The sequence below is a fragment of the Artemia franciscana genome, chromosome 17, assembly GCF_032884065.1.
Source record: "Artemia franciscana chromosome 17, ASM3288406v1, whole genome shotgun sequence".
Lineage (NCBI taxonomy): Eukaryota > Metazoa > Arthropoda > Branchiopoda > Anostraca > Artemiidae > Artemia > Artemia franciscana.
Genome location: NC_088879.1, coordinates 1,792,878 through 1,815,090, shown reverse-complemented (window position 1 = coordinate 1,815,090; position 22,213 = coordinate 1,792,878). Strand labels below are relative to the sequence as shown.

The following is a 22,213-nucleotide window of genomic DNA, read 5'->3' as shown; positions in this document are numbered from 1 at the left end:
TTGTTGATATGCCACGATGGAATTCAACCAAGAAGGCAGCAGCCTCCAAGTAAATCATCTTTGTTAGCTACCTTGCCTGTGGGAAAATAAAAAACTCAATGGTGAATCTATACAGAGTTGAGAGGTATGAATGACTTGTGAATAACATTTGCGTAGTTTACGTCATCTCTGTAGGTTCTTAATATGTTTCACACCAGCGTTTGTTGGCCTCGCAGACTGCAATGGTATCGTTCTTCTAACCTATTTATTTTCTATATTTAAATTTCTTCTGCACTTTCATGTTTTACTCGTTTTCATTTTCGCTGTCTTCTGCATACAGATTTTTTTATTTATCTTCATTATCATTTTTTATACTTTCTGATACTGGCTTTAGTGTGTCTGCTAACCTAACTTTGTTCTTCACTTTCATTTTTGACACGTTTTGATTGCCAATGTTGCTTGTAATTCTTGCTGCTGATTATCTTCCAACTTCATATTTCTTTGTTTTCATTGTTGTTTATCTTATAACCACACATAACTCTATTTTTCATTTTCATTTTTATCCTTTCCGAACCTCATGGTCACATGTCTTGTAACCGCATATTTTTTTGTTTGTTTTTCACTCTCATTTTTGAATCGTCGTGATTCTCACTGCCACTTATCGCTCAACTACATATTTCTATGTTATTCAGTTTCGTTTTTAGACTGTTCTAATTGTCAGTTTTGCTAATGTGCTAAGCACATATCTTTATTTTCATTTACCATTGCCTCAAATCAATGTTCACTCTTAAATCAGTGTTCATTATCATGTACATCTACATTTCTTAGGTCGATTTCTTGATCTTGTTTCATTTCATGGTCCAGTTTGTTCAGTTAGAGCATACGTTCTTGTCCTCTTTTATTCTATTTTGTATCCATTTTCTGCTTACAATAATTTACTTTTATGTCCCCTAGAAATTATGAAACTACTCAAAATACCTTTGTAATTTGCATTACCGATTAGGGGCACATGAATTCGCATATTTCTACTTTGTTCTGAAAATTCTTCTTATACAGTTTTAAAGTCTATTTTCCTTTCGTCTTGACTTTCAATAAACACAATTGCTAAGCTATTATCTGATTTATTGTCCACAATTGTTCTGATTTATCGTTGATATCGAATAGTTTTACTTATTGGTTTTAGCCTGGAAAATGATCTCTCTCCAGAAGAAAGCTTATTGGAATTTTTAAGAAAATTTCCAAATTTGGAAAATTTATTGTTCCTTATTGGGGCTGCATAGGAGTTTTTTTTTTTCGTATCTATGACTTAATGCGAAATTATCAGATGTATAAAACCGAACAACCAAAGCAATAGGTATGGGAAAATGTCTAAGGTGATCATGAACAAAATGAAGCCCAACAAAATCTGTGATTAGTAAACAAGGCATTGAACAGACAACACTGAGTTACATCAAATTGCGAACGAAAATGTTGCACAACAAAATCTGTGATATGAAGACAAATTAGAATGGAATTAAGAAGCGCGTTATTTTAGAAATTATTAAGGACAAAAAAGAAGGATGAATTGAATTCACTCAAAAATTTCTTATTTCAATTGAAAGTGCCGTAAATGATTCCAAACATCTAAATCAGAATGCGCAGAACACGTGATAGTGGGAATCATATTAGATTTCAAAACAAGTAGTTTTTACAGCAAAATCTGTGGTTATAATGTGGAAAAAAAAATTGGTTTCGCTGGCGTCATGCAAATTTAAGTAAGATGATGAATGAATCCAAACAGCTAAAAGAAAATGACATGGAAAAATATCTGAGGTAATAACAAACAAAAATGAACTACGAAATTTGTGATTAGAAGATATGTAATGCTTATACTGTTTTTTAAACAAAATTTGTGGTTATATTGTTTTTTAAACAAAATTTGTGGTTATAAGAAAAGCAATAACGAGAATCACAATGGGTTGCAAGAGAAAACAACTCCAAAGAAGAAGACATTGAAATCACGCCAGAGTTTCTTAAATCTATTCATATTTATGGTTTACCACCTCTTTGCTTAAAACTAAAGAATAAGACAATAATTAAGCTAGTACGTAAATTGAGAATATGATATATACAATCGTGCCAAGTGCTAGGGCCCGAGAAAAACACAGTTTCCGAATATTTATGCAAGAAACTCTTGAGACTCCAAATAAATGGTGATCCAGGTAGCTAATGATGTGACAAAAAGTGAACGACCCTTCAATACAATCGATCCATCAAACTTTTCTTTAGCGCAAAAGAAATGGGAACACTGGGACTACAATCCCTTTCATGTAAAGGCGAATTTCTGCTCACCTTTAGTTCAAATGTTACTTTTTATTTTCGTCTGCAAAAGCTTATAGTTAAGTCTAGTTCACACAGAATTCCTGGATTCTAATAGCAATGCTCAGGCCATAGAAATGTCTGTATCCGCTCTATAGACAATAATCATCAAATTGGGCGTATTCTATCTGTATTTAGAAGAATATTGAATGTTAAGTTTCAACTCATTTAGTCATCGTTACAAAAATAAGGAGTCTTATAGGATAATGCTTGAGACTGGGAGTACTCAACAAGCGGCTTCACTCGAAGGTTCTTTACATTTGTGATACGGAGAAAATCTTTCATTTATGGTTAAGGCTTAAGGATGGACCACTCAGGAATTAGATTTATGAGAATTTGAGCAAAATTTATTTGACTTTTATGAAAAACAAACTGGTTTTTAAGAAGGAAAAAATTGGCTTTTATTCAACGAAAGCTGGATTAACACATTAAACAAGTGCTGTAACAACAGTTTTTTTAATTTAAATTCAGAAAAAAGATGCAGTTTCTGCCACAAAATAATACCAGATCACTTCTACAAGCATAAGAATTATATTTGTGGAAGTACATGTGCGACAGTAATATCTTTTATATCAAACAACTACTTTTACTTCTAAATCCGGAATTTTTACTACAGAGTGACTCGAACTTCAATCCTCCATCTCAGCTTGGCCGTTCTGTAGCCGTTGTACTTCAGCAACTGTTAGTAGATGACTATTATTATGGATTGTGATATTAAATATCTGGACGTTACCATCGCAGTCCCAGGAGTAAATGTCATAAGTTATGAAATTTGAACATTGAAAATTACACTTTATTTTAAAAAAGGCATGAAATAATCCCCATTGCATGTAAATTATCTGGGGCGTTTGTTCATTTTTTTTTTCGAAAATTATAAACATTATTGAATATAAATATGGTTAAAAAAAGCGGAAAACGACCAAGACAAAGTGATTGAGAGGAGTGAAGAGTCGAAAAATAATATCTAATATCGAAGCAACTAAATATGATATTTTAGAAATAAAAATGGAAATCGTTGACATTAAATCTGGTTCTGAGTCCCTAAAATCTCGCGTTGAAGATCTAGAATTAGCAAAAACCTCCAAAGGAAGTTTATTATCTAGAATCAAGCAGAAAATATCGGCATTACAAAACCAGATTGAAAAGGAGCCTGATTTGGGTGAATTACCATTTACAGTCCTTTTGTTAGGAAACATAAATAAAAGAAGGAATAATAATATATGAAACATTAAAATTAAACCTAAATTAAGGGGTAAAGATCATGTTGATGCCTTAGTTTCCCACCTTGGAATTAATATCCGATTTGAACTACAGGAGTTTACAGATCGATTTATCAGAATCCTGCTTCAGGATGATAAGGACAAATTCTGTAATTTCTGTAATCCAAAATTTCGGGTTAACCCGTTCAGAAGAGTAGCCTGATGTGAATCCCCTTATATCTATATAACAGATTATGTAACAAAAGAAGTTCGTGACATTCGCAATTCTTTTAGAATTAAACAAAAATAATTTAGAGTAAAGAGAATTAGTGTTCAGATCCCCCAGTGATCCTGCTTGTATTATACTTAATTTATAATGAAGAAGGTATACAGTCCTTTAAGTGAGATGCATGTATGAGAAATAGAGTGAAAAAGTTGCTTAGTATTTTTTTAGTGGATTTATAGTTTATCATGAGTATTCGCGATTTGTTTGCTGCATTTATGACTGTCGTTGGGATATGATCTTGCTCATGTATCCATTTTAAACTGCACTTTCCTTCGTATGATAATGTGAATAATTACTGAAATAAAAAAGAAGGCAAAAAGAGATTATATTCTTCTTTTTCTTTTTTTCTTGTTCTTCTTATTTCTATTTTTATCTTTCTTTGTTCTTATTTTCGAAATATTCGGCTTTTTTCTCTTGCGTTTTACTTTCCTTTCCTCTTTTTGTATTTACATTGGCTCACTGAGATGGGATGTGGTATTTTTATTGAATTGGGACTATTGATGATTTGAGTATTTTGCAAATGGTGGTAGGTTGGAGGAATTGGAAAAATATCTTCTTGATATAAATTTAAAAATTTTAAAATTTTGTAACAAGATCAAGATTTGTCAGTTCCTTGTATTGCACCTAAAAATAAATATTTATGCATTCATGATCTCCAACCTTGGAATAATCATATAAGACGAATGTCATTTTGGAATTGTGGAGGACTAAATAGAAGCCTAAATTTTTTGCATTATTTTGTATAAATATCTTCAACAGATATGTTAAGAATTTGTGAAACATTTCTTGATGAAAATAATACATTTTAACATGATGAAAATTATCGACTTTTTGGTGTTAGTTGCAAACAAATTAGGAGGGGACGAGTAGGTATTTTTATACTAGATGACTTTCCATCTTCTTTATGCAATGATTTTAAGATTTGGAATGTTGAGATGCCATTTGAGATATGTGTTGTAAAAGTGAATGATGGAAGATATACGTTTTTGGTAATTGTAGTAGATCAGCCACCATCGTCTAGTCTTGAAGAGTTTTGAAGACATTATGAGTCATTGTTTGACGCTCTCACCCTGCAACACCATCCATATTATTTAATAGGAGATTTTAATATTGATATAATGCGTCAATATGTTTAGACATCTAATAAGGGATTCGAATTTTGAAACATTTCATTTTTGCATGGTTTGTTACCTACTTGCTTACTGTCGTTAAGAATTTGTGATAACCATGCAACTCTTATTGATAACATTTTCACATCGGAAAATTTCTTTTATACCCATATTATTTTAAATGATACGTCTGATCATTGTATTGTTGTTTCTGACTTCTTTGGATCAGTAATGAAGCATGATAACAGACAAAATAAAAGTTATAACAGGGTAATTAACCGTAAAAAAAAATGAGATGAAAATAAAAATAAGATATATAGATTGGAGTGATCTGTTTAATATTGAAGACCCGAATCAGTCAATTATTTTATTTTATAGTAAGTTTAACCAAATATTTGACCGAGTTTGTCCTTTGGTATTAAGAACAAGTCAGGACTTACCTCGTAAGCTATGGATTACTCAAAGCTTTTTAAATAGTATGAAAGAAAAAAAATAGATTATATAAGGTGAATATGCAGTATCCAAATGAAATTAATATTTAAACTTAAAAAAATATAAAAATCGGTTAACTTTTGTTCTCAGAGACGCAGAGGCAAAATATTACCAAAAGAAATTTTGTGAATGCGTTTCACCGCAGGACATGGAAAATTATAAATGAAAGAATAAATAATGTAAAAACAAGAAATATTCCATCCCGCATTACAACTAATGAAATTGTTAAAAATAACGGATGAAAGAGTAATGGCAGAAGCATTTGTTAACCTTTTTAGGAAAATTAGACTTGATCTGGTGGATCAAATTTCTGCTGGGACACATAATCATAGAAAATATATTCTAAATATAGTAGTTAAGACTATATTTATGTACCCTATCCATTTCATGGAATTTCAAAGAGCTGTTACTAGTTTGAAAAACGGATTGCTGATGGGATTTAACGGTTTGTCTACTTCTCTGTTTAAAGAATTAGCTGAAATACTTTCTCAGCCATAATTTATTTATTTTTGATTCTTTCTTGAAAAATGCTTTTTTTCAGTTTATCTTGAAGTAGCTAAGGTTTTACCTTTGTTTAAAAAAGGCGGTAAAGATAATCCAGATAATTATAGGCCTATTACTATTTTATCACCTTTTTTTAAAGTATATGAAGAAATAACATAGAGTAGATTTAAATCATTTTTGGTAAAAAAAATATTTTTTTTCCCAATCAGTTTCGTTTCTTGCGGGGCAGGTCAACAAAGCAAGCAGTAGCTGCTTTACATAATTTCTTATCAGATGCTATGGATGATAGACATTTTGCGGCAACTGTATTTTTTGACATTAAAAAAGCTTTTGATACAATACAACATGGAATTCTTTTTGATAAGTTGGAACACATAGGAATTCGTGGACATGCTCTTAATTTAATGATATCTTATTAATTAGAAAGAAGTTTTACAGTACAAGTTGGTGAGGAATAATCTTATATTTTTCTTTAAACAACATAAGTGTTCCACAAAGGTCTGTACTGGGGCCGTTACTCTTTTTATATACATAAATGACCTTCAAAACTGTATGCCTTTGGATAATGAATTACCAATATTTTTTGCAGATGACACAGAGCAATTAGTTTGAAGGTGGGCAACGAGGAGGGCCTACGAGTGGCCCTCGAAACTGTTGCTTTTAATATAAATTCTTGGTTTCAGGCTAATCGACTAATACTTAACCTAGAGAAGTCAAAATTCGTTGTTTTTGGGAAAAGTTTGAGAGCAGTGAAGCACGTGTCATTTAAAACTATTAGTATTGAAACTTCCTCCATGAAAAGAGTGGATGTACATCATATTCATCAGAACATCCTGAAAAGATGTACTCCGTGCTAGTTATTGAGGTTTAATTACTTCTTTTTTTCTCTATTGTTAAAGGAGACAAAATGAGTTGCTTCCCTGTCTCCTTTATATAAGATTTATGTATGTCTTTTCTTGCTTAATAAAGTCAAGTGAAGTGAAATTTGTAAAATAGGCACTTGGATTGTCTTGATTTGAATGTCTATTAAACTCTAGCCAATAAACTCTTGGAACAATTTTGGCGGTAAATTTCGTAAAAAGTAAAAATAAACTTACCCAAAGTAATTAAATTTTGTTGGAAAATTTGTTTTTTAATACGATTAACGTAAACGTAATCATAGCAAAAACGTAAATGCTGGGAGAACAAGAAAAAAGAATTTTTTTGTATCTATGAGGTTATGTGAAGTTATACAAGATGATAAATGAACCTGAACCGTTAAAAAAAGTCATGAAAAAATGTCTGACAAAATGATGAACGATGATGAAGCACAACGAGTAATACTGTTAGAAGACATCTGACAGCAAGCATCACAATGAATCATAAATGAAATTGATAGACAACAATATCTGCGGATGGAAAATAAAAGACAGGAAGGATAACATCTAATCGTAAAAATTTTTTGCAGAAATGACGTCACTTCCACATCCATTTAAAGACCAACTCACTCCATTTTTTCCGAGGGATAGTCTTGATGTTTGTAACATGTATGAGGTATGCCAAATTATTATCGATGAGGAATGACTCTGAACAAATAAAGCAAAAGGCATAGAACTCGCGATAGTGAAAATCACATTAAATTGCAGTAAAAAAAATTTGGCACAGCAAAATCTGTTTTCAGTATGATGTCATGTGTAGTTATATCATGTTTAGCTAAAGCACAAGCCATGGGATAAATGTCTGAGGTAATGATGAATGAAAATGAAAAATAAAATTTTCGGTTAGAACACAAGTGACAGTAAGAGTCGCAACGAAGTGGTAACGAAATATGCGGTTAGAAGAGAAGCAACCGCAAGTATTATGATGAATCCATGCAGAGTACAAATCTTAAAAAATGTATAAATCCATGAATCATACATAGGAAGGATGAATTGAATTCATGCCAGAATTTTTTAAATCAATTGAAATTAATTATTTGTTTACTCATGACTTAAAACTGAAGAATAACTGAATATAATTAAAAAGAAGATAATTATCTTGATGCGTAATTTGAAAATTTATAATATATGCAGTTACTGGTTACGCCTACCACGTGGTGAGTGCCATGTCATCCGCGAAGGCGTAGCTATTATGCTTAACAGAATGGTTTTCTTAAGATTTTGATTTGACAACTTTGGACAAATTGAACGTTTGTGGGGGGCTAGATGCCTTCCAATCCTCTCAGTCACTTATGCTAAATTTATTCGTTGCAATAGAATTTAAAAACCAAAAATCTTGTCTGAAACACAAATTCCAGACGCCTTTTACATAATATTAATGATATTTTGTTTCTTAGGTATAAAAGCTGTTGGTTTTTTAGTCTTATGATATTAACGTTAGATTTGTATACCTTTTTGCATGAACATTTTAATGCTATTTGAAATCAATTTAAAATATAATGCACGATCAAAAACTACAAAGAATTTTCTAATTCCTTATTAAATTTGCGAAATTATTTATTACATTCTTATTTATTGATAAATTTTGCAGCATAACCCTCTAAGTCGAAGCAAAGTACAAGGCTGTGGCTCCCTATTTTAGGTTTCCTTTTTATCAGTTAGTTAAAGTCACATTTAAAACTCTGGTAAATTAATCACTAAAAAATTGGGATTTCAAAGCACAACCTGAAGCTAATTCTTCTTCCTGTTCTTCTTCATTATCTTCCTCATTCTCTCTTGCTCCAGCGTTAGCACAAAACACCCCGTTACATTTCCTGCAAGCAAAGCTAGAGGGCAAACAGTTCCAATGGCAGGTGCATCGGAGAGACTTCCACCCGCTGGCACAGTATATGTACTTGCAACTTTCATTGTAAATAATGGATCCCAAACATCCTTCAGGTCCTCCTCATTTTTTTCTCTTTGAGTATGCGGAGCAGAGCTTTCTATCCATCTTCGGCGATCTCCTGGTGGTTGGATCCTGATAAAATGAAGATCTTGCAAAGGATGTTAAAAATTCCATCTTTAAGTTTCCTATGCCATGAATTCTAGTTGTTACAAGGCAAGCGAGTAGATCTTTTGATGTTTCGGTTCCTTGATTGTTCTTGATCCTTTTTTATCTTACACTAGTTTTTTCTTTCCATGTGTAATACTTAAGTAACATCGTTGCATCGTCTATAAAGAAAACGTCAACTCGATCTAATTGCGAAATTCGGTTTGAACCAGATTTTACGCTGGAAATTGAATCTTATGGAAGTAGGACTTTAAAGTCAAATGTCTTGCGCGCTAATTGTCCGAAATGCAATTAATTTGATGCGATTCTGCTAAACAGAATACATTTTGCTTTGCGGTTTTGACCATAAAAAATGTGGTATAAGTTTTATACAGAGAAGCTTTACTGGTACCGCCTGTCCATCAATGAAAAACTTTTCTTCCAATATATTTAGGGTCACTGGTAGCTCCTAGAATATTGTTCACGATTTCAATCTGTTTTCCTTGCCAATATATATGTCCTCCAGCAGCAGGCTACTCATGAGAATTTAGAACGCTCATTTTTGGCCATCTTTGTAAGTCTTATTGTTGTGCATACCATGTGTTCCCCCAAAAAATAAAATCTTGGCCTTCTCTTGCTTTTGTTTGCAACTCGGATGCAATAATACGATAACCACGTTTGATGGCAGTAACCTATGATGCATTATTTCGCCGTGTATTCAGAATAAAATCAGTCAACTGATTTTGCAATCTTTCCTAAAGACATTTTCTATCTGCAGCCCGTAAAAAACAAGAATCTGAATGAAAACTAGTCGCATTACGGAAAGCAATTTGGGCACTGAAAATTGTTCTAAGCCATCTATCCACTATTTAATATTTACTGCGAGGCAATAAGCTCAGCCAACTTGTTAGTATGTCACATCAAGAGTATTATTCGTAGTAGTGAGATTTGTGAAATATGACAAACACGGAAGTATTCACAAATAGAAGCATTTTAGATGAGCTACATTATTTACGTTGTTTTTTCGACCAATTACAAGCAAATGACAGAATGTAATTGGCCTTGTATGTGCCCTTGTATATGCCAATAATAGTAAATATTTGGCTGGTTTGCAATTGCTTCAATGTCTGGTTATATCAAAAATAGGCTTTTAATGAGCCTCGTTTTCCAATATGTACCAAATCTTCCTGTGTTTTTTTAATATTTTACATTGGGTGTTGCCTGGATAAACGAATATTCAAGCACTGAAAGACATGACTTTTTCTTTGGATTTCCAGTCCAAATAGTCACCAGTAAACTTCAGTTGGTGTAATGCAGCCTCCATCTACAATGTTGCTTCTTCAATATAAACCAAACACTGTTACATGTCGACATCATTTATTGAAGTACAATTATCTTTGTAGATGTATTTGTATAAATACGTTGCCTGACTCTTCCTGCAAACATATTCAACATTGATGTGGCATTAGATTTTCGTTTTAGTGAAAAAGCATTCTGACGATTATATCATGCCACTCTGCAATAATCCTTTCCTTATTCTATATAATGAAAGGTTATCTTAAAATTCTTCGTGTTTGTATCAGTCCAATTTGAGTTATAACAACGACGATACTTAGGTTACCCTCATCCGCTATAGATGTAACTCTACTCTAATGCATTGGAAACCTGAAGGACACTCAAATTTTCAGTTTTATTTTATGTACAATAGGCACTTACATTTAATTCTGGAAGGTGGTACGTAAGGGTCTCCAAAAAATGGTAAATATTTAATAAACTGACAATATTATTAAACCCCATATGTGTATACCATCGAATTGCAAAATTGTAGACTGTTACATTTTTATCTGTTGTTCATCGTGATTCATGATAATTGAATCCATAGTCCAATGGGAATTAATTATCTAATTTCAGCTGAAATTCCAAAACTTGTGACCCTGTATTTAAAAATTTAATGTTTAATTAAAGAGGCCCGATGCTTGGTTAATTTTGATAAAAAATTAAAATACACTCCGGTTTTCCAATGCAATCCAAAGAAATTTTATTTCCAGCGGATGATGAACAAGCAAACCATCGCTGCCATTTTGACCCCAGATTGAACCAAAATAATCAAGAAAAGTTCTCACATTACCTTGCAGTGTTCCAAAGGACAAAGATAATTACCGAATCACACAATAAGATCGTCATGTCACACACCACACAAAAATATTTATTTACTTTAAAAACTTTTCAATGCACCATCTCTGTTGAAATCGTTGGCAAAATAGGTCCGGTAAAATATTTCTATAAATACATCTAGAAAGAACATGATTATACTTCGATAGTTGTTGTAGAAAATCAACAGATTAAGATTTACAATGATGCTAACACCTATGTTGAAAGTCGCTACATTACAACAACAGAACCCCGCTGGTGATTATTTTTTTTTCTTGTTTTCTTTGTTTTTGAGACCCCTTGTCCCAAATTCTTTAGCACCTAAGTTTCAAAACTATTGAATAAAAATTTACTGGCAGTTTTGAGACACCATTTTCAGGGGGCACTTCCCCAATCTTATCTATTTTTACATTAAAATGTCCTCACCCAAGGGTTTTCTAGGTGCAAATTTCAAACCTATGAAGAGACAAAATTTGATCGGTCTATCTTAAACCCTCCCGCTCTCCAATAAAATGACGAAAGATCCCCTCATTTTATGAAAAGCTCACTAAAGTTTTCAAGTTCATCAGAAAATAAAAAAGTTGGTTTGTTTTCGGGCTCAATTTTTGGTTTGTCCCAACCTGAGAAAAAAAGCATATTTTACATGCGAGGCCCTTGTAAAAACCATTTTTTTTACGATTTTAATTTCTGGGCATACCAAACTGTGCTTCTCTATTTTTTTGTGAATTGGCTCCCATAGTCCCAATGACCAACACAATCCAACTTATTGTTAGAGAAAATGAAACGTTCTCTGGTATTTTTTCTTAGAACCTACTTTCAGGTTAAACAAAGTATTTATTTAATTTTTATGTTGTTTGACATTGGGGTTCCTTTGCTCAAGGACTTACAGATAAATAGTTCCAAGCCGATAGAGAAAAACACAAGCCCTTTCCTGAGATCCCTTTTTGGAGGGTCAGTTCTACCTATCTAAGTATTTTTGCATAATATGGAACCCCAAAGAATTGCAAGTGTAGTTTTCAAATCCTTCGATAAAAAAAATTGTATTTTCTTTATTGGGACTAATTTCGGGCAAATCAATATTTTTTTCACTTTCGTTTGTGTGTTAGGTTAAATCCTCTTAGCTTAAGAACTTGCATATGGATTCCAAGTAAATAAAAGAAATGTAGTTTTTTCAAGTAAAAAAAGCGTAGAACCCTACTCTAGAGGTTTCAAGCTCCTTTCTGCAAAAATGCGGAATTTAGTAAAATTTTTTTGATAGAAGAAAGATCACAGAAGCCTGATTCTCTTATTTCGAAAAATGGGTCACCATGATCGTGGCGATGTTCCAGTGGTCTTCCCGAACATCAGGAGAGGGCATAAATTAAAATACAGCAGAATTTTAAAGTTTTAATGCCCTTTTTAAATGGCCATAACGATTGGAGGGCAACTAAGGCCTGTCAAACACCTCTTTTTCTTGAAATTGTCTCATCAAAATTTTGAGATAGCCATTTTGTAGAGCATAGTTCAAAGGCGGAAAATCTGTGCCTTTTGAGATAACGTGTCCCCCCACAGCCTCTACGGAAAAGTCTTTAAGTTATGAAATCTGCCCATGGCTTACGAATAGTATTTCTTACAGTAATTATGTACATTTTGCCCGTGGGGGGATCAAATTTTCTGATGGAAGTACTTTCCATGTGGAGAGAATTTTCTATGGAGTGAATTTTCCAGGGGAGACTTTATTCAGGGGAATTTAACAGGATTCCTATGCGAAATTCTTCTTATGTCCTGCTTCTTCTTTGCCGACTCAGTTTTACGCGTTCTTCTGAGTTAATACAGGTTTCATGAAATTATGTTTTGATTTCAAATCTCCTTTTTGATGCCTTTATAGTATATGTACAAGGAAATAGAGTGTAAGGAGGCAGATAGTTACCAGAAGGCTAAAAATATCAACATAGCCTCAAGCTTTATTACATATCCAGGGCCTCATTACATACAAAAATAGTAGCCTGTCTCAGTGGTCTGTCAGCTCAAACAATTGATGTATGAACAAAATTACAAACTGGACGTTACAATTTCAGAGCTTTTTATTCAAAGTCGATACCTGAAAATATGAGGCTTTCCTCAAGCTGAGTCTGTAGGGCGTCTTTACCCTTACGTCAGTTGCTTATCCAAAGATCACATAAAAAGTCAGTTTAGTCTTCTTCCAAATCGTTTCTCACTTTTAAAAGTGAATAACTGTCGAAAGCGGTGCAGGATATATTTGACACTTTGTAGGTTAACCAGCCGAATTAAAACCCAATATTTTTTCTAGGAATTACTCTGCTCAATGTCAAAGAACTAAAAGCAAACTGATTTAGGCAGCACGTGTCGCATGTCATTCGTCAGTTATAACTATTGAACACCTATCCACCATTATCACGAGTGCCTCTCCTGGACCAGTTTCTGAGACAAAGAAACTGAAGAGAATGAATTGTTCAGCCCTTACCAATTATATTCTTGGACCAGAAAGTCTCCGAGAGATTGTAGCTGATATTTGTGACAGGGGATATTCCCTTAATCTGGACGAATCGACTGATGTTGCCACCATGAAATTTAGACCTAAGATAAAGAAGGTTTTTTGTGCTACTTTGGGCATGGTCGAAGTACGTTTGATCTCTTCTGTAATTTTATGTCAAGAACTGAAAGACCTCTTAGCTTCATCTGGAATTCGGCTATGAAGTCTGATTGGTATCGGGACAGATGGAGCAAACAACATGTTTGGTGGGAACCATTCGCTGTTCACATTATTACGAGATAACGGACTGCTTCAACTAAAAATCTTCAAATGTGTGTGTAACTCCCGACATTTGTGTGCTTCTGAGGCTGTTGGAGAGCTTCCAAGCAATTTGGAGTTCATGCTCTCAGAGACTTACAATTTGTTTAACGTTAGTTGGCTACGAACAGCATTAGCAAATGCTCAAGCTCATAAGCGATGGGAATACCCTGTTGAAAAAATTGCTCCTTCCAACACCCGTTGGCTGTCTCGATGTAGAGCTGTCGTTCACATACTCATGCAGTATTCTGAGCTGTCAGCAAACATTCAATTATCGAAGGAAAAGGAACGTTGCTACACAAGCTAAATGCTCGGTGAAACGTACGTCATTGAACGAAATATGGTATATATTGTTTTATTGAAGCCATTATTGGCCTAATTCCAGAGAGCTAACCTCCTTTTCCGAAACACTAGCGCATATCACTTTCGTTTATTTGAAGAGCTAAAAGAGTTTGTATTAAGTCTTCTGCGGAGAATATTGCACACGTCTGCAGTGTCATTAACAGTGAATATGGACTTCGAAATTTATTACCTTCCTACAGCCTGAGTTGACTACGGATGCGAGTTCTTTTGGGAGCTTGAAAGATCTAACCTGACCAGTCATCAAAAGGATGAAGTAAAGTTGCGTCGCCTCAAATATCTCAAGGCAGCTGCTAGAGCAGTTTTAAAGCACTCGCCCCCAGATCTTGATTCTCTGCGTAAACTGAAAGTGCTTTCCTTCACCATTTGTTTGTTGCAGTTGCGTCCTCGATTTAGTGATTTGACTTCGGATATTATTCCAGTGCTGAATATTAGCGAGTTAGAGAGTTATTGGAAAAGATTCTTGGTAGTTGACTGGGCATCAGCTTGTGGCGGAGAAATTCCTAGTGATTCTGGGTCAAGGTCCTGTACCCTCTTGATGCAGGTGGTGTCCTTCCATTTCGGTGTTCACCCTCCTCAGCCTGCCACTAAGCAATGCTGTAGTTGAGGGGTTATTTATATGATGGATATTGTGAAGAAGAAACTTCGGAATCGAATGTTGTTGCCTATGCTGAACTCAATAGTAGTCTTTCGGTTGTGGTTGTCAGTGTATGGTATTTGCTGTTCGCAGTTTGAGCCTACTAAAAAAAATGTTGCGGTTCATAAGTAAAATATATAGGCTTGGGGGTTGTGATGCAACCACATATGTAAATTTTAACAATTATCTTGATGACATACTGGTATTACTATAGAATCGTAGAACTAGCTCTTTATTCGTTTTCTTTCCTTCTGATGCTGTTCTTATTCTGGTGTTCTTTTCTAACTTCTCAAAGTGTAGATAAACTTAGAAAAAAAGGATTTCCAGCAAGAAAATGCGGTTTAAGGTTTAAAACCGAACAAATAAGTGTGATCTTCAACGTTTTTTTAACTTTCCCACGACAAATGTTCAAAGTCCAGCAAAAAGAGTTTAACATTCCATGTTCTTTTAACTTTCCACTACCCTATTTTTGAAAGTCCAACCAATTTGTTTTTGAAATTCTAGTGAAAAAATTTTATATTTTACACTTTGCAGACTTTGCAGACAAAATAAAATGTTGAAAATCCAACGAAAAAGCTTAATATTCCACATTTTCCTCATAATTCTAGCAAAAAATGTTCAAAATAAGATAAAAAATTATTTTTCAATAAGAATTTTTTCCATTTGCACCTCAAGGTACAAATAGGAAAGAAAAACAAATATTGGAGTTTTTCAGATTCTGTGAAATTCATATAGAAATGAGCTCCTTCAGTGGAGCCAAAACTAGGAATCTTCGGGGTGGAGCCTGATTGGTAAAAGAATAAGAATCGATAAGCTGCAATTTAAAAACAAAAGTACTGGACTACAAAATAATTAGCTTTTGATATGCATATTATTCTAAGGTGATGACGCTGAATTTCTAGCTTGCAGTTAGCTTTTCCAAATCAAAAGTTCCTCGTGTTCGTTCAATATACTGGTATTTCAGTTGTTGTAGCACTTTGATTTTGTCAAAAGCTGTACATTATATCTCATTTCTCAGAAATTATTTTTAATTTTTCTTGCTTGAGGTATTAAGAAAATATACCAAAAGTATTAAGAGCTTTTCAATCATTTCGTTGATTCTATTGAAGTTTTTTTTCCTTTTGTGTTACAGAATTTCAAGCTTCAATTAAATTCTTTTTTGCATTTTACCACTCTATCCAAAGAAGTAATTAAGCCTGTGTATTTCTAGTTGTGATATTTTGGTCATGATTTTGTTTTGCTCGCTAAAATTATTTTGCTTATTAAAGAGATCTCATTGTGTTTTCTATTACTCGTGAAAAATTTTTTTTGTTGTATTACGATGTCAATGCAAAAAGAATTGGCTGAGAACCGTGTCCATTAAAACTAAGAGACAAGAAAAAAAGAAGGTTTTCAGTGAAAAGTCTTAACGTCTTAAATAACCATAAAAGTCCAAAATATTTAGCTGTCAGGGTATGGCGAGGCGGCAACTCTATTGAAAGGTGTAGATTTGGAGGGGAAACTAAAACTGTAAGGAATTATCTCCCTTGTATCCCTGCCCATTGAGCCTTTCGAGGGGGAATAAGTGTATTTTGATTCAATTTTGAATTTTATTTTGTATTGTCTTGTATTTTAATAATAAACTTCTCTCTCTCTCTCGATTGGCCCCTTTGTCTTTTTTTTATTTACATTTCATCTAAAATAGCAGCAATCACAATTAAATCGTCCAACTTTAATCCTAAGTCTAAACGCATGTTCTTTGATTTCAAAAGTCTTGAGTTTGAAAATTCCATTAACGATTTTTTTCAAAGTAAACAGTTTCACTTTCGCACCATAAGTTTTTCAATGCATAAGCTGAGCGTCAGAAAAAAAACCTGAGTTCAAACTATTAAGCTGCCATACAGCTCAAGGTAATTCTTTTATATTTCAAACTTAAAAGCAGCAAAAAATGTCAATTAATGCCGTCTGCCTGGGAGGTTTATCCTTTTTCCCTGCGAATTTTGAGGGGAGATCAATAAAATTACGACTCTTCCTGAAGTTTAAAGAAAAAATGATGAGAATAGTTTTCAGACTGAAAATTCAGACTGAATGTTGTATCCAGATGAAGCATTCTCCATGAAAGAAGCTTTCGGACACGCTCACTATAATTTGAAATCTCAAAAGTGGATTATTTTGGTAAGATTTTTTGGAATTTGTTCGGGCTTGTTTTGAAAACCCTAAGGCGTTTTTGTGCGTTGACAATCTAGCAACACTGTACAACAGCATCATTTTCAACAATTTCTAACATTAGGATTGTCCAATTGGCTGGATCTGATGGTATGATTTTAAGTGAGATCACTTGAACCTTTAAATGACGGGTGCTCCCCTATTTCAAAAAATTTTGGCCCAGTGGTCCTAGAATGTCAAAAGAGGGCCCATTCTACAGAAAATTGAAATTTCTAATGCCCTTTCTAAGTGACAAAAAACTAGGCCCCCTCCGACGCTCAGTTTTTCCCAAAGTCTCCTTTCCTAACCATTTTTTCCGTAAACATTTTGTTCAGTGTAATCGAAAAACCTAAAAACTATGTCTTTGGGAACTGCTTACTCCCTCAGAGTCCCCGGGGGAGAGGCTGCAAGTTTCAGACTTTAACCAGTGTTTACATATAGTAATGGTTATTAGGATGTGTACAGACATTTTCAGGGGGACTTTTTATTGGTCGAGGAGGGGATCGAGGGGAGGGAGTTATGTGGAAGGTTCTTCCCATGGAGGGATATGTCAGGGGAGAAGAAAATTTCCTTGAAGGCGGAGCAGTATTTTCTAGTATTATTAAAATAAAATGAAACAATGGAAAATAAATACGAAAAAGTTTTTTTCAACTGAAAGTAAGGGGCAGCATTAAAACATAAAATTAACAGAAATTACTACGCATATGAAGGTTCATCTCCTCCTAAATATCTGCTCTTTACGCTAAAGTATTCTTAGGAACTTCAACTATTTATTCTACGGCCTTTTCATTCAGGGTTCATTCTTAAGGAATTGGAACAAAATTTAAGCTTTAGTGTAAAGAGCAAGGTATTAACGAGGGTACAAACCCCCGAATATACGTAATATAAATATACAAATTTAGAAGTTCGTGACGTAAGTTAATTCGTAAGTTACGTATGTTTTTTACTAATAAAAACATTCGTAAGAAATTAAAAGTTCTAGTTGCCTTTTCAAGTAACCAATAGATTGGAGGGCAACTAGACCTCCTCCCCACCCCTTTTTTGTCAAAATCCTCCGATTAAAACTAAGAGAAAGCCATTTATCAAAAATAGCAATATTCAAATTTCGTTTTAAGTATTCATGTGCGGAGAGCCAAAATAAAAACATGCATTAAGTCAAAACCGCTCAGAAATTAAATTAGAAGAACAAGTCTTTTTAACTGAAGGTAAGGAGCTACATTAAAACTTAAAAGAAGAGAAATTAATGCGTATGTGAAAGGGGCTGTTCCCTCCTTAATGCCTCGCTCTTTACGCTAAAGTTTTTAACTGTTTTAAAAAGTAAAGCTGAGAGAAAGAGTCAAACTTTAGCGTAAAGAGTTCGGCGTTGAGGAGGGAACAGTCCCTTTCTTATATGGAGTAATTTCTGTCAATTTCATGTTTTAATTTAGCCCCTTACTGTCAGCTTAAAAAAACTTTTTTTTATTTAATCGCTAACAAAATCGCCAGACGTTACACTATTAGTTGAGCTAATATCTTTTAATCAAAATCTTACCCTATTAAAATATAAAACAAGTGTCTTACAAGTTAGCTTGTCATGCCAGAAACAGAACCCTAAGGATTTTCTCATATTCTTTTATTAGTATCGTCACCAAACCTTATCAGCAAATAGTTTCAGAATGACAACACTATGAACTTTAACGATAAAGAGAGCATTTGTTTTTCGCTGATATCTTTTCCACAGTTTGTTGCTGTCAGTTGCATTTGAGCTGATTGATTTGAATATTCAGGATCAAAACTTTCTAATTGGTGTTGTTAATGGGTAAGATACCAGATTCCAAGGGATTGTTAAGATAATTAGTTTAGGTCTTGTCTTCATTATAGTTTTTTTCAGGCAAAGTCGTTCGTGCTTTTTTACTTTTTCAGGCAGTTCCAATCTCCTTTGGTACTTCTTAGGGTTTAAAAAGGCAAATCAGGTGCATTTGAAGTGTTTTTGTGTTTTTTTTTTCCAAAAAAGTATTTTTCGATGAACGAAATTTTTTTTTCATTCGGCTGACTTCGCCTGAAAAAGCCCTAATGAAGACAGGGCCTTAGGAAGACTGTGACATGGTTTGCTCAAAACCGGTATTCTTATAACAAAAATAGTCCAGCAAGATTTTTCCTCTTGGAACAAAACATGGTAGTTGCGTACAAAAGGGTACATACTCGAGAAGTGAAATTAGGTTAATCCATATACCTAGATTACCTATTTTTAACGAGTCAATCAAATTCCAAGTTAATAAAATTCATAGCTTACATTTTAATTTTGGTTTAAAATCAGGGGCTAAATTTCTTGTTTTAAGGATTAGAAAAGAAAGAGAAGAAAGGGGATGGGTCATATTCGTATTTCCACTTTGAAATGAAAGTTCTTATGTTTATTTTATGTTAATATGTTCTTATTTTTTTTGGAACATTATATTAAATACGATGAAGAAATTAAATACGATGAAAAATCCTCAAAAAGGTGCCAGAGTCTCCTTTAATATGGAGGTTGTTCAAAATGATTTGTCACCAATCAAGTAAGACACTGTGATTTTGTTATCTGTTTTTGTTATTCCCAAAAAGATGCCAGAGACTCCTTCAATTTGATGGCTGTTAAAAATCATTTGTCACTAATCAAGTGAGACTATAATTTTGTTATCTATCCTCAAAAAGGTGCCAGAGTCTTCTATAATATGGAGGTTGTTCAAAATAATTTGTCACAAATCAAGTGAGACTTTGATTTTGTATCTATCCTTAAAAAGATGCCAGAGGCTCCTTTAATAGGGTGGTACTTCAAAATGATTTGTCATTAATCAAGTGAGACTATGATTTTGTTATCTATCCCCAAGACGATGCCAGAGTTTCTTTTAATAAGGTGGTTATTCAAAATCATTTGTCAATAATCAAGTGAGACTATAATTTTGTTATCTATCCTCAAAAAGATGCCAGAGTCTCCTTTAATATGGCGGTTTTTCAAAATGGTTTGTCACCAATCAAATGAGACTATGATTTTGTTATCTATCCTATAAAGGATGCCATGGTCTCTTTTAATATGGCGGCTGTTCAAAATGACTTATCACTAACCAAGTGAGGCCATGATTTTCTTATCTATCCTCAAAAAGATGCCATTGTCTCCTTTAATATGGCGGTTGTTCAAGATAATTTGTCACTAATCAAGTGAGAATATGATTTTGCCATTTATCATCAAAAAGATGTCGGAGTCTCCTTTAATATGGCGGTGGCTCAAAATAATTTGTCACCAATCAAATGAGACTATGATTCTGTTATCTATCCTCAAAAAGATGCCATAGTCTCCTTTAATATGCCGGTTCTTCAAGATGATTTGTCACTAATCAAGTGAGACTATGATTTTGCAATATATCATCAAAAAGATGCCAGAGTTTCCTGTAATATGGCGGCTGTTCAAAATGGTTTGTCACCAATCAAATGAGACTATGATTTTGTTATCTATTATATAAAGGATGCCACAGTCTCCTTTAATATGGCGGCTGCTCAAAATGACTTATCACTAACCAAGTGAGACCATGATTTTGTTATCTATCCTCAAAAAGATCCCAGAGTCTTTTTTAATATGGCGGTTGTTCAAAATGATTTGTCACTAATAAAGTGAGACTGTGATTTTGCCATATCTCATCAAAAAGATGCCAGAGTTTCTTTTAATAAGTTGGTTATTCAAAATGATTTATCACTAATCAAGTGACTATGATTCTTTTTATCTATCCTATATGAGATACCAGAGTTCCTTTTAATAAGGCGGTTGTTCAAAATAATTTGTCACTAATTAAGTGATACTAAGCTTTTGTTATCTTGCTATAGATAGGTCAAAGAGTCTCCTTCAATTTGGCGGCAATTCAAAATCATTTGTCACTAATCAAGTCAGACTATGGTTTGTTTTTATCTATCCTCAAAAGGATCCCAGAGTCTCCTTAAATATGGCTGTCATTAAAATAATTTGTCACTAATCATCTGTAGATGGCGCTGTTGTGCTGGCACAGCTGCAGAGTCGATCTACCAAGTTTAGTTTAATAGTGCCCAATTTAGTGTGCTGGATCGTCAATGGCGTGACCATTTAAAGCAGTGGCTATCCTGACAGTTTTTGTGCCATTAATATGCAAATTAAGTACAGGAAAGATGCTTTATTTGACCTTTCTTCACCTATGTATACGGTGGTGCTATCTACTTTTTTGAACTTGGTGACTTTTAATATTTTTTTAGATGTCAGCACTGTTCACAGTAGAGCTTTTCTAGCGGAACCAAGTAACTTATTCGCTCTAAGTGACACCCGCACCAATGTAGGCAGACCGACTGAATCTAGTCTCACAGACCTACCCGTAATCGTACGCTTCGATAGTTTGCCCGTTAACGACTATGCCAATGAGCCACCTCCCATCCTAAGACCTGTTACTTTCAACGCTCGTCGTGGCCTTCCTTACTTCCTCGTTTGCAACACCAGATCGCTGTGCTACAAAACAGAAGATTTTGAAGCTGTTATTCGCCACTGTTATTTTCTTCTTTTTTGTGTGTTTGTTATTTACCATAGTGAAGCAACGCAAATTATCTGTTAGCTACGATGTTGTTTAAATAAACCTATCTCTCTCTCTCTCTTTCATCAAGTGAGACTATGATTTTGTTATCTATTCTCAAAAAGATGCCAGAGTCTCCTTTATTATGGCGGCTGTTCAAATGAAAAATTTTCTGGACTGGAGGATGGAACTGGAGGAGGGAAAATGTAAATCTTGGGAACCAAAAATCTTGAAAAACACTTAGAGTGGAGGGATCAGGATGAACCTAGATGCAAAGAATAAGCAGGTTCTTAATGCATTAATGGCAAAACCGGACCAGATCCGATCTCTTTGAGGGAGTTCGAGGATTTATAGTGCTTTAGCGAGTTTAAGAATAAGCACAAACTATATATTCATAATCAGACCGGATATGGTCTCTTCGAGAGGAATTGGTAGAGTAGGGGAGGGATCCAGTGTTTTGGCGAGTTTGGTTCTTGTGGACGTGCAGTGAAATTGAAAGGTCTGTCAGGGACCTGCATAAATTGAATTGATAACAGTCGTTTTTCCTGATTTGAGCATCTTGGGGTCTGAAGGCTCTTGGCTCTTCTAACCTCGTCACAAGTGCCATATGAGGCTTTGGCTCTTGTTCATTCTTTTGTTCAATTTTGTCATGTTATATTCATTTAATTAGTGTCTT

General features: G+C 34.0%; 2 protein-coding genes across 9 annotated transcripts in view; one reads left to right on the top strand and one right to left on the bottom strand.

The window, feature by feature from the left end:
* The window catches only part of LOC136037674 (methionine synthase reductase-like), a gene marked incomplete at its 3' end in the record, with an annotated part of 463,030 nt that overhangs the window by 55,503 nt on the left and 385,314 nt on the right, over nt 1-22,213 (bottom strand).
* The window catches only part of LOC136037672 (myosin-6-like), a 205,736-nt gene continuing 202,238 nt past the window's right edge, over nt 18,716-22,213 (top strand). For all 8 annotated transcript variants that reach the window (XR_010620011.1, XR_010620013.1, XR_010620012.1 and 5 more), the window contains exon 1: nt 18,716-18,794. The gene's annotated coding sequence lies outside the window, so the exon portion shown is untranslated. The remainder of the gene's footprint in view (nt 18,795-22,213) is intronic.